The sequence below is a fragment of the Phoenix dactylifera genome, unplaced genomic scaffold (genome assembly GCF_009389715.1).
Source record: "Phoenix dactylifera cultivar Barhee BC4 unplaced genomic scaffold, palm_55x_up_171113_PBpolish2nd_filt_p 000945F, whole genome shotgun sequence".
In the NCBI taxonomy this organism is placed as follows: domain Eukaryota; kingdom Viridiplantae; phylum Streptophyta; class Magnoliopsida; order Arecales; family Arecaceae; genus Phoenix; species Phoenix dactylifera.
Window position 1 is genome coordinate 87,404 of NW_024068304.1, and position 12,299 is coordinate 99,702.

Here is a 12,299-nt window from a genome sequence, read left to right on the forward strand (position 1 = left end):
CTTAGATCCTCCTTGCCATTGTTTAAGATGAAACATCTACATCCAAATACTTTAAGATATTTAGCAGTTGGTTTCTTATTCTTCCAAAGTTCATAAGGAGTTTTCTTGGTTATTAGTCGTATTAAAACTCGATTTAGAATATGGCAAGCAGTGCTTATAGCTTCAGCCCAAAAGTACTTTGGAAGATTTGACTCACAGAACATCGTGCGTGCCATTTCTGCCAATGTCCTATTTTTCCTTTCAACAACCCCATTTTGTTGAGGCGTTCTAGATGCTGAAAATTGATGTGAAATATCATTTTTAGTACAAAATTCTTCAAAGTGTTGATTTTCAAATTCAGTACCATGATCACTTCGAATTGCTACTAAGGTGAGTTTCTTTTTATTTATGATATTATTATATAGTTTCAAGAATTCTGAAAATGCTTCATTCTTATGTGCCAAAAATGAAACCCATGTATATCTTGAAAAATCATCAACAATAACTAGTCCATACTTCTTCCCTCCTAGACTCGCAGTTCTAGTGGGTCCAAATAAATCCATGTGTATGAGTTCAAAAGGCCTAGTTGTTGATACTATATTCTTTGATTTGAAAGACGATTTAGTTTGTTTTCCCAATGAACATGGTCCACAGATTTTGTCTTTTTCAAAAATCAATTTTGGCACATCCTTTATTAATTCCTTCTTGACTAGTTTTGAGATTAATTCCATACTAGCATGTCTTAGTCTACGATGCCAAAGCCAACTTGTTTCATTTTTCTTTTATTCATTAGTAATTAAGCATAATCCATTTTTCTTGCCTAAATCATGAAGATCTACCAAGTAAATATTTCTTTGCCTTTGTCCTACAAGTACAATGCTATTATCTTTAGGATTTGTGATTATGCATACAGATGCTTCAAATGTGACTTTAAACCTTTTATCACAAAATTGACTTATGCTAAGCAGATTATGTTTCAATCCCTTAACTAATAAGACATTTTCTATAAAAATAGATGGAGTAATGAAAATTTTACCCTTTCCAATGAAATGCCCCTTACCATTGTCTCCATAGGTTACTACTCCACCCTTCTTTGATTCCAAGGTGACAAATTGATCTACGTCACCGGTCATATGTCTTGAACAGCCGCTATCTAGATACCATCTTTTTTCCACTTTATCAGCTGCAAGACACCCCTCATCGTCATTGGCCATATGACACATTTGGGCCGTCTCTTGATGATCTTCCTCTTCCGAACTTGACTCCTCACTTTCACTCCATTCAGCCATGAAGTTCTTCTTTTTCAGTTTTCTTGCCATCCATTTCAAATTTGGGCAATCTATCTTATAATGCCCGGGTTTGTTACACTCATAGCAAATAGGAGTTTCTTTTTTCTTTTCTTTGTCCTTACCCTTTTCTTTGCTTGAGCTACCTTTGAGGAAGGGTTTCTTTCTATAAAATCTATTCTTACCTCTCATAAATTTTCTGAATTTTCTTCCAAGCATAGCCATCCCTTCTTCATCAAATTTATCATCATCATCTGAATCTTCCGATTCAGTTTGTTGTTTAGGGGTGGTAGTCTTTAGGGCAATGGGCTTTCTTCTCTAAACCTCATCTTCCAAATTTTGCCTTATTGTCAACTCATGGGTCATGAGTGATCCTAGAAGCTCCTCTAATTGCAGTGTGTTGAGGTCCTTAGCTTCTTGAATTGCGGTTACCTTGGCCTCCCAAATTCTTGGTAGAGACCTGAGAATTTTTCGCACCAATTCAGAGTTAGTGTAAGACTTTCCTAAACTCTTAAGCCCATTTATAATGTCAGTAAAACGAGTAAACATATCAGTTATGGACTCAGTAGATTCCATTTTAAACAATTCATACTTGTGTACTAATATGTTTATCTTTGACTCCTTAACTTGATTGGTCCCTTCATGAGTGACCTCAAGTTTGTCCCAAATTTCTTTAGCAGAGATGCAAGTAGATATTCTATTAAATTCACTTACATCTAATGAGCAATAAAGTACATTTATAGCTTTAGCATTTAACTGTGTCAATCTTCTATCACTTTCATTCCAATCCATTTCTGGTTTGGGTATGATAGTGTCCTCTATATTAAGTGTGGGTGTGTGAGGTCCTCTAGTAATGATGTACCATAATTCATAATCTGAAGCTTGAATGAATATCCTCATCCTAGCTTTCCAATATGTGTAGTTTGTGCCATTAAATAGAGGTGGTCTATTTATGGATTGCCCCTCACTCATAGAACATTCCACTTGGGTTGTCATGATCTTTAACTCTTGATTGTGAGATCAATGAGTACTATTGGAGCACCTTGCTCTGATACCACTTGTTGCCCAAGGTGACAAGCCAGGGGGGGTGAATTGGTTTCTTTTACTTTTAACTATCTTACTTGTGTTAAATGATGAGTTAGTAAACTTAAACAAATCACAATACAAACAACAAGAAGTATAGTGGTTCGGTGCTCTTCTTAGCACCTACGTCCACTCCCCAAGCGACCCCTTGGGAATTCACTATAATCCCGCGGATTACAGTTGGATTGTTTTCCGGGCTCACAATCCAAAAACCTTTACACTTTGGTTTTCCGGGTTCACCAAAAATCTATGTTGGTTTTACGGGCTCACCAACGAACCTATGTTGGTTTTTCGGGCTCACCAACGAACCTTTACAATTGGTTTTCCAGGTTCACCAATCAACCTATTCCGTTGGTTTTGCGGGCTAACCAACCAACCTTTACAAGTAGTTTAACAAATAAAGGAAGAAGATTTAAACTCCTAGATGAGCAAATGAAACAATATAATCAACAAAGAAGAGTTTAGAAAGTATTTATCGCTTGATGTGACTTCTCTCTTCTTTGTCAAGGATGCTTCTCTTTTTAAGGGTGGATGGAGCTCTTGATGACTCTTTGAATCTGCTCAACCACTTTCCTTTGATTCTTGAATGAAGCACTTGGATGAAGAAGATTAGGGCACTTTCTCTTTCTTGTGTACTCTTTGATATTCTTTTGAAAAAGCTGTTCTATCTGATGAATAGTGCCACTTTAAATAGTTTTCTACATCCATTGGAGAAGCCCCAATAGTTAGAATTCAAAAACTAGCCGTTACTCACTGTTGGAAGGACAAAAAGTACATCTGCAGAACTAGCCGTTATGCTTCTGCCCGTGTTTGGGTCGGCTCAACCTATCCTTGGGTCGACCCAACTTTCACTTGGGTCGACTCAAACATTCCTTGGGTCGACCCTCTCAGAAACATAGAAACTTGCAATTCAGCCTTCCTTCACTTGGGTCGACCCAACCTTTCTTTGGGTCGACTCAAGGTTCAGTTGGGTCGACTCAACTTCTTCTTGGGTCGACCCTAACAGGGTTTCCAGAGAACCTTTTCTGTCTTCTGTTCTGTCTTGCTTTTGGGTCGACCCACTCAGGGTTTGGGTCGACTCAAGCTTGGGTCGACTCAACTTTATCTTGGGTCGACCCTCTCAGTAAATCCAAAGAACCATTTTCTGAGTTGTTTGAGGATCTTGATGTTTGGGTCGACTCATGCTTTCCTTGGGTCGACCCAACTCACTGTTCATCTGTGCTATTTTTGCAGAAGTGTGCCAAATGCTTTCTTGATGTGCCGGGGTCGACCCAATCATCCTTTGGGTCGACTCAATCCACACTTTGCTGCATCTCAAGGTCAGATTCATTCATATAAACAATGAAATGTATCTATATCAATTTATACAAATATACTGAGAGTAATAGACTTATAAATGAAGTATCGATTTAACTTATGACATACTCTAGATAATTGCTTGTTAATCATCAAAATAACACTATCATCCTCACCCTTCCTCTAGCGCCAACTGTTGCTGGAAATTGGACCCGGGGGCGGTCGTCGGTCGAGGAGGGGGAGCGGCAGGTGGGCACAGGGGAGTGACTGTCTGTCGGCGGGCAGCGTCCTCCATCGGGGTGCCTGCAGAAAAGCCGGTGGCCGGATTTTCCGGCGCCGGCCCTCCGATGCTTAAGTCAGAGGGGGGCAACCTGTGTTTAAAGGAGAAAGAGGAGAACAGTATTTTTAGAGTTTTCTGTGTCCAACCCCCTTTGAGAAGCAAGGGTTCCCTTTTATAGGGGGGTCGGTTTATGGTGCAAAAGTAAAACTGCTCTCCCAAGTGCAGGAGAATCGCACAAGTAATATAACTCGGGAGTCCGAGGTCGATTCCTCAGGGAACGAAATATGGATTATCAGTGTAATTTTAGATTAATTAATTCAATAAACTTGTAGATTAAGATGATGTTTTGCAAATAGAAAATAAATCAGTAAATAGAGAATCGAAGTTTGGATAGATTAAGATGGTGTAGGGATCCAGAATCTCCTTTGATAATATCAAATTCATGCGATAAATTCTATGATTCTTTTGTTTTCTTTGAGAATTATAAGCAGATAAAATTTAATTATGGAGTATGTTCTTGATAACATGAATTCTCTTTCTAAGTATTCAACGTGCCTTATAATGTCAACGATGAATCAAATAATCGGGGAAGACACGTATCAATAAGCATAAATCATAAAAGAATTTTCAACATATAAGAATCATGACATAATCAAAAGATAAATCATTTAAAGCAAAGGATTAGAATTTACATCATGAACTTGATACACCAAATGATCTCCCTTCACCCATCACCAAGGACTTTAGCTCATCATCTTCCTATCTCTTTCTCACTCTTTTTTTTTCTTTTTCTTAATAACAGAAACAGGGCATCCCCTGTTTCTCTCTACACTTTTTTTTTTCTTTCCACTGCAGCCGCCCGGCTCCACTCCTTTCTTCTTCAAATCGGAGCCTTCTTCTTCCCCGAAATGAGAGCCCCCTCTCCCCAGCCGAGAAGGATCTCTTCATATAGATCGCCCCAGAGCCCATGGTCAGGCTAAGATTCCCCTGATCGCGCGTGGAGAGGAGGTTGCGGGCGGATCAGGCGCCAAGAACGGACGCCGATGATCGTGCGAGGGAGATGAGGTCTGGGAGGTTGAAATGGATGAGAGCTGCGGCGGGATCTTCGGACGCTGGGATCCTGGGACGCTGCTCACGGACGGCTGTAGGCGGGATGCTTGGAAGAGGTGGATGAACGAGCGTTGGGCTCGGGAAGGAGGCGAACGCCGGGATTGTGCACGGGAGCTGGTCACGGGCTGCTGGGAGGCGCTGATCTCGGCTGGAATGTAGTGAAGACGGGGTGGCTGATACGGGATGATGCGGTGGACGGGATGCTGGGGAGTTTCACGGATGCTGGGACCATTCACGGGATTTGGGATGTGAAGAATCAGTGGAGGAGGCGGCAGACGCGTGGGAGGTGATCACGGGATGATCACGGGACTTGGGATTCCTTGCTTGTTCCATTGCGGAAGGATGGGATGGATGCGGGCTCCATCGAAATGAGATGCACAGGTTATTAGAAATCGGTTGCAGTGAATTGGACGGCTGAACTCAGCCTTCTTCTAGTGTGTAACTGGGATTGATCCATACAGCTGGCTAGTCACCTGCGGTGATGCATCTTTTTAGACCCAATGCGCATTTAAACTCTGATCTGTGCCAAATAAAAATATGAAATTAATGCAGCACTTTTGTCATTATTTGTTAGCAATAATATTAATTTAAGTAGTATGTAGATCGCACTTTTGTGCTCTCATCACACCCCCCAACTAGCTTATTGCTAGTCCCTTGCAATTCAGAGTAAACAATAACATGAGAGTACAAAAAGTGTTGGTCAATCCTTTGACTTTTTATTAAAGCTAAAGACATAAAAACTAAGATATGTACCCACTTTCGTAGTGCATCACGATTGCACTTGGCACGTGCAACAAGCCGTTAAACCCCTAGGTTACCCTAGTGGACGAGTGTTGTCTCGTGAGGGTTTTCAGGGATGTTACCCACAAACATCATGAATGATATGACATGAAATAAATCCTAAGCTAATACACATGTGATATATATTTTTCTTAAGCTTGGCAACTATCAAAGCAAGGGGAATAATAAAGTGTAGTGCGCATAAACAGAATGACTTTCATAGAGCACTAATACCTCCACCACAACATGGTACCGCTTGAATTTTAGGTGCACTACTCAAGTTCGCAAGTGTTTACTACAGTTTATTAGAACCTGATCTATCAAATTTTCAGAATATCACATGTTGTCTACATTCATCAAGAATGGTTCGTATGTAAAGAAAGAGCTATCAATCCCAACTAAATATCCAAAGTACACAAAGGTCCAATACAATGGAGTCAAACCAGCCATTACCACATGTCACTGGGTTCAGCCCGACCAACCCTATTCATGCTTTTTTTTTTTTTTAAAGACATATGGTGATTACAATAGTCCAACCCCCTTAGGCTCTAGCAAGGTCCATGTAGCGAGTTTTCGGCCAATGACTCTTGATCCAGTTGGCTCAAGGCATTAGGTGAAAACACCCCTCGGGCTTAATTACTCGAACCAAACTACGCCACGAGGTTAGACTTGTCATCTCCTCATTTATTTATTTATTTATTTTTTTTTTCAAAATAGAGAAGGTAAACTAAACCATATAATGTGACTGCAACGTGACTATAGGTCAACCAAGATCGGAACATAAGGCACTTAGATGATCTAGCCGGGTATTCAACCTCTATCTTTATGTGAAAACCAAATGAAGAACCTTATAGTACGGACAAGGATACTCGTACTTCTTTTACAGATATGGCTTAATAAAAATGCATTAAACAAATGTGAACTCCTGAGGCCTTCCTATAATCATTAAATACATGTGCGGGGATCTAATAATAGGTCTCTAATTAGTCATAGTACGCATGTATTCCTTGCCTTAATAGTTGCACAAACTCAATATGAAAATACTTGTGCATTTGCTTAGAAAAGAATGCAAAAACATTTTTTTTTTTTTTTGCAAAATACTTCCCTCCCCCCAACTTAAACGTTGCATTGTCCTCAATGTAATAGATACAAGAAAACTATAATGAAAGACAGTAGAGAAAATAATATTGGAGAGAAGAGGAATACCTTGAGCTGTTGATATCCAGAAAATAAAACCTACAAAACTAGAAAAATAATCCTAACTAATATACACATACCTTTGCCTTCATGTTCAGTCATAAGAAGGCTCCCCCAAGAAAAAGGAGTCCTCTTCATCTGCAAAATTCTTAAGAAAAGATTTTAACCTGTGTCCATTTACCTTAAAAATTCTACCATCCCGTGGATTCTCAATCTCAACCGCCCCATGTGGAAAAATAGTTTTTATAATGTAAGGACCTGTCCATCTCGATCGCAACTTACCAGGAAACAGATGTAAGCGGGAATCATATAAAAGAACTTTTTGCAAAGGTTCAAAAGATTTTTTTAAAATTGATTTATCATGTAAGATTTTCATTCGTTCTTTGCAAATTTTAACATTGTCATAAGCATCTCTGCGAATCTCATTAAGCTCGTTTAATTGCAATTTTCTAGCTAGACCGGCATCTTGTAAATCAAAATTCAATTTTCTAATTGCCCAATACGGTTTATGTTCTATTTCTACAGGCAGATGACACGCTTTTCCATAGACTAGCCGGTAGGGAGACATGCCAAGAATGGTTTTGTATGCAGTACGATAGGCCCATAATGCATCTGATAGTTTCAAGGACCAATCTTTTCGTGATGGGTTCACCGTTTTCTCTAAAATACGCTTGATCTCCCTATTAGCTAATTCTACTTGGCCACTAGTTTGCGGGTGATATGGGGTAGCAACTTTGTGGGTGACACCATACTTTTTTAATAATGTCTCAAAAGGCTTATTACAAAAGTGTTTTTCACCATCACTAATTATGACCTTAGGCATCCCAAATCGTGAAAAAATATTTTCTTTTAAAAACTTCAGGACAGGTTTGTGATCATTGGTCTTACAAGCAACAGCTTGTACCCATTTGGACACATATTCGACACCGACTAAAATGTACTCATATCCAAAAGATGGTGGAAATGGGCCCATAAAATCGATGCCCCAACAATCGAAAATTTCGATAATAGTAATGGGTTGAAGAGGCATCATTTGCCTACGAGTTAGACTTCCAATACGTTGACATGGATCACATGTCCTGCAGAACTCGTGGGCATCTTTGAACATAGTAGGCCAATAGAAACCACATTGCAAGACCTTTGCAACAGTTTTCTTAGAGGCAAAGTGTCCACCGCAAGCATCAGTGTGGCAGAAAGAAAGTACGCTTTGTATATCATGATCCGGTATGCATCGTCTAAAGATTTGATCATTGCAATATTTAAATAAATAGGGTTCGTCATAGTAATAATTCTTTACTTCGCGCAAGAAAATTTTTCTATCTGTCGACCCCCAATGTTCCGGCATCCGGCTTGTAACAAGAAAATTTACAATATCTGCATACCATGGTATACTAGAAAGTGCAAACAACTGCTCTTCAGGGAATGAGTCCTTGATGGAAAATTGTGGCACTGAATCATGAAAAACTAATCGTGATAAATGGTCAGCAACCACATTCTCTACTCCTTTTTTATCTTTGATAGTGATGTCAAATTCTTGGAGTAGAAGTATCCATCGTATTAAGCATGGTTTGGCCTCTTTCTTATCCAACAAATATTTTAGTGCCGCATGGTCCGTGAAGATAACAATAAGAGCACCAAGGATATAAGAGCGAAATTTATCTAAGGCAAATACTACTGCAAGCAATTCCTTCTCGGTGGTAGTGTAATTCATTTGAGCATCGTTTAAGGTTTTACTTGCATAGTAAATGACATATGGCTTATTATCCTTGCGTTGTCCTAAGACAGCTCCTATTGCATAGTCGCTAGCGTCGCACATAATCTCAAAAGGTAATGACCAATCGGGTGGTCGAACGATGGGTGCAGTGCTAAGCATAGACTTTAACTTCTCGAATGCATCTTGGCAAGTTTCAGTCCAATTGAACGGTGTATCAAGGGATAGGAGATTACATAATGGTCGAGATATGACACTAAAGTCCTTGATGAATCTCCTATAAAATCCGGCGTGACCCAAAAATGATCTAACATCTCTAATCGTCTTGGGTGCAGGTAGCTTAGCAATTAAATCAATCTTAGCTCTATCTACTTCCATGCCCTTCGATGAAACAATATGTCCTAAGACAATTCCCTTTGGCACCATGAAGTGGCATTTCTCCCAATTCAGTATCAAATTCTTTTCCATACATCGAGCTAAGACAGCTTGTAAATGTGGCAGGCAATCATCAAATGTGTTGCCAAAAACGGAGAAGTCGTCCATGAACACTTCCAAAAATTTCTCGTTCATGTCTTCAAAGATGCTGAGCATGCATCTTTGGAATGTTGCAGGTGCATTACACAACCCGAATGGCATTCGTCGGAAAGTAAATGTGCCAAAAGGACAAGTGAAGGTAGTCTTCTCTTGATCTTCTGGTGAAATTTCAATTTGATAATATCCCGAATAGCCATCGAGAAAACAATAGAAATCATGCCCTGCAACTCTCTCCAACACTTGGTCTAGGAAGGGTAGAGGAAAGTGATCCTTTCGTGTGACCAAATTCAGCTTTCGGTAGTCAACACACATGTGCCAACTCGTCGGGACACGAGTTGGAACTAGTTCACCTTGTTCATTTTCTACTACCATCAAATCCGATTTCTTAGGAACGACTTGAGTAGGGCTTACCCACTTGCTGTCGGAAATTGGGTAAATAATACCCACGTCAAGCAACTTGAGGACTTCTGCCTTAACCACATCTCTCATTGTAGGATTTAACCTTCGTTGCATTTGCCTTGTGGTTTTGGCATTGTCCTCCAAATATATCCGGTGCGTGCAAATTAAGGGGCTAATTCCCTTCAAATCGGCAATAGACCACCCTAAGGCTCCTTTATGATTCTTTAAAACATCAATTAATTTTTTTTCTTGGGTATGATCAAGTCCAGACGAGATGATTACAGGAAAAGTATCTTCGAGTCCAAGAAAAGCATACTTAAGTTCCTTTGGTAAGGGTTTCAATTCGAGCTTGGGTGCTTGCTCATGGGATGGTTCTATTTTCACCTCTCGAGGCGACAATCTCTCAAATTCTCCTTCTTTTGGTCTCCACCCATTGACCATCTTGATATCTAGATTATCCACAATAGGTGTGACTGACAAATTATTACCATTGGTTCCATTAGGACACCAATCAATTAAGCTATCATTGAATGGGTCGTTAATTGCTTTAGCTAACAAATAATCTTCTGCGATGGTTTCAACCCAATCAACCTCCTTACTCTCTTCGGAATCATTGGGTTGTTTGCACACATTAAAAATGTTCAATTCTAAGGTCATGTTACCAAAAGAAAGCTTCATGACGCCATTCCTACAATTAATCAATGCATTAGAAGTTGCAAGAAATGGACGTCCTAAAATGACCGGAATCTGAGACTGTGAGTTCGAAGCCGGATGTGTGTCCAATACAATAAAATCGACAGGAAAGTAGAACTTGTCTACTTGGACTAATACATCCTCGATAATTTTCCTTGGAATTTTAACTGACCTGTCAGCTAATTGCAAAGTGACGGAGGTTGGCTTCAACTCACCTAAACCAAGTTGCTCATATACAGAATATGGCAACAAATTCACACTCGCCCCTAAATCTAACAATGCTCGCTCTATCCTAAAGTCGCCTATGATGCATGAGATGGTTGGGCAATCTGGATCTTTATATTTAGGGAGAATGTTGTGCTGCAAAATAGCACTCACATTTTCAGTTAAAAATGCCTTCTTCTTAACATTTAATCGGCGCTTAACAGTACACAAGTCCTTCAAAAATTTGGCATATGAGGGTACTTGTTTGATTGCATCAAGAAGAGGTATGTTGATCTTTACTTGTTTAAAAAGCTCAAGAATTTCAGAATTAGGTTCGAGCTTTTGCAACGGCTTTAACCGTTGTGGAAAAGGTGGAGAAAAAGGACATTCAACTTTCTTAGTAGAAGTTGGGACCTCAACTTCTTCTTTGTCCCTTTCATCGACTTTGGGAGCATCAGAATTAGAAGTGACTTGCGGTCTCAATTGGACAGTTTGATCAATGACTTTCCCATTACGCAAAGTCATGATGCTCTTTGCATGCTCTGTATGTGAACTAGAAGGAGCCGTATTATTACTACCGTGCACTTGTGGGTTAGGTTGGGGTTGAGCTGGAAGCTTACCCTTCTCTTGGGTACTTAGGACGGTAGTCAACATTGATAATGGGTTCCTTATGTCTTCAAAATTTCGAGTATTTTGAGCATTGATATTAGCTTGACCTTGTAGAAAAGTTTGTATGGATTGCAATGTATCCTCGATATTTGGCTTTTGAGAAGGTGATGGTGCATAAGGAGGATGTGCAGGTGGAGGAGCTGAATGGTGTGACTGTTGAGGATGATCGTTTCTCCACCTAAAGTTTGGATGATTCTTCCAACCAGGGTTATAGGTATTCGAGTATGGATCGTTATAAGGCTTTTGGTAGGAGTTCATAGCATTTGCTTGATCGTGCAAGACTTCTTTGAATGCCGGTATGGTGGGACAATCAGTAGTAGTATGACCCGACATATCGCAGATACCACAACACTCGTTTCTAAGCTCTATAGTCTTGACAGGCTCAACCTTCCTAAACTCAATTTCTTCTACCTTCCTAGTGAGGGCTGCCATTTTAGCGTGAAGATCATCCTCAGTTCTGAGGTTGTAAAAGCCTCCATGTACAGAGCTAGTAGGCTTAGGCAAAGACTTGTTGTTTCTATCCCCGTTATCCCAAAGTTGGGCAGTCTCAGCAAGGGAATCCAAATACTCCCATGCCTCATCAGGTTGTTTTTTAAAAATCTACCATTGCACATGGTCTCTACAAATTGTTTCAACTGTGGAGATAAACCTTCATAAAAGAAGCTAATGGTTCTCCAAGTTTCGAATCCGTGATGAGGGCATGAGAGAAGAAGGTCTCTAAATCTTTCCCAACATTCATAAAATGTTTCATTATCTTTTTGTTGGAAATTGCTGATATGTCTTTTCAAAAAGTTAGTCCTTTGTGTGGGGAAGAACTTCTTTAAAAATTCTCTCTGCATATCTTGCCAATTTCTTATTGATCTAGGTCGCAAAGAGTTTAGCCATGTTTTGGCCTTATCCTTTAGAGAGAAAGGAAACAATGTCAACTTGAGGACATCCTCGGTGACGTTTGGCACTCTAAATGTAATGCTCAATTCTTCAAAATCCTTTAAATGAAGATACAGACTCTCGGACTCTAACCCGTGGAACTTGGGCAGCAATTGGATTACCCCGGGTTTGATGTCAAAATGTCCTACAT

The 12,299-nt window shown here is 39.8% G+C and overlaps 1 non-coding gene across 1 annotated transcript; it reads left to right on the top strand.

Moving 5' to 3' along the window:
- The first annotated feature begins 11,905 nt into the window (after positions 1-11,905).
- On the top strand, positions 11,906-12,014 carry LOC120107654. The gene has a single exon (XR_005509352.1). It is a non-coding gene; the product is annotated as a small nucleolar RNA R71 (small nucleolar RNA).
- Positions 12,015-12,299: the final 285 nt, after the last annotated feature.